Raw genomic sequence first — 1,714 nt, 5'->3', positions numbered from 1 at the left:
GTAAGAAAAAAAGGAAACCCTCAAATGGACTCGAATCACTGATATATGGAGTAAAAGTTTATCGCTTAGACCACTCGGCCATTAATGCTCATGCAATGAGTGATGTATTTTTAACTTTATATAAGCAATCCTCGTAGTATCCCAATACCTAACGACAAAAACAGAACTCTCAAACTTATTCAATCGTTTCGCGTTGCAATGATTTATAATTTTCAGGTTTTTAAGTCGAAAGATGCATATAATGGCTAATCTAGGGCATGGTAAATGTTCAGTATTACTGTTACCTCATAAATATAATAACTGCAATGAAAATTGCGATTCTGAAACAATTTCTTTATTTTTGTCAATTTATCAAAACGTTGAAAAGCCCCTTTAAAGATAGGTGTATTTTTTCATGATGCAAAACCATATTTCAACATAGAAATACGGTCGCAACAAAGGATAAACCAAATTTATGTCTTATGTCTTACATAAAATTTATAATCATTTAATTTCTATGTGTCATAAAATAGTCCGCCTTGACATTCAACATTTCTGTGTATATTTACCGAAGCAAATCACCATACATTTAAAATAAACAATCACTTGTAGTAATATTTCAAGCAATTTGCAAACAAAATTTGAGTGCATTTTATAATTTAGTTCAAAGATAACTATTTTTAACAATAAACACTTTTATACATCGAATTTCGTATAAAATTACTAATATGTATTTGGGAATACGCTGGCAATAAATGTTTAGTTATACGATTGGGCTTTGTGGGATGGACATAGGTGATTTATGGAGTAAAAAATATGGGTTCCACTCAACATTTCAATGTCAAATTCAGGAATTTAAACGAAACAAAAATATTACTTAATATTGATGGTGTCCATGGACACAGTAACTTATAAAAAACACGCTCAATTACTTGTGGATTAACGTGTGATGTATTTGTGTAACTTTATACATAAATATATACACAATATCATAATCTTTGATCGGTGGTTCCATTGAAAGTCGTTGATACAATTTAGAAGGATTTATGATTACGTCATGAAATCATACATGCACGTTGCACATGATGTAAAGACCCGTTAGTGAAATAGCGCAGTGGCGTAGCCACCTGTCGCTTAGATTATTTTAGTACGTTGTTTGATGGCGAGATGTATTTACTCTTTTATACAATATTTAGCATATCTATATTCATGATTGTTACAATAGCGTTTCAAATGAGTGTACTGTGAAACACAGTGTCCTCTCTGCACTTTTGGTTGTTGCGAGTGCGTAAAATTAAACACATGATAATGGTTTTAGGGCATCCTACACTATAACACTGTAAATATCTTCTGCTAATTATTATCATCATCATCATTTCCGTTGTTATTATTATTATTACTTTTCTTACTATTATTACAAACGATCTTTCTGTAAACATATGCATATTTTATCTTTACCGTATTCCGAATTAAAAACTATAGTAAAAACTATAAAATATCAAAGCATCCATTATAGCTGCTAATTGATTCACATTGCTTATATGAATTCCCCCCCTACACCAAAATGTACCACACTTAAACCGAAAACATGATATGTTTCTTGTAACTTGTATATTATATGTACCCCAAGTTGTATCTATGTATACCTGGGAGAAATAATGTATTGTTCTTCTTGTAACCTTCGAAAGAATATAGTTTCCACTCAATAAGTTTTGTCAGTATGAAACGAATCTTT

This window comes from Dreissena polymorpha, chromosome 4, assembly GCF_020536995.1.
Source record: "Dreissena polymorpha isolate Duluth1 chromosome 4, UMN_Dpol_1.0, whole genome shotgun sequence".
NCBI lineage: Eukaryota > Metazoa > Mollusca > Bivalvia > Myida > Dreissenidae > Dreissena > Dreissena polymorpha.
Note: the sequence above shows the minus strand (reverse complement) of the source record.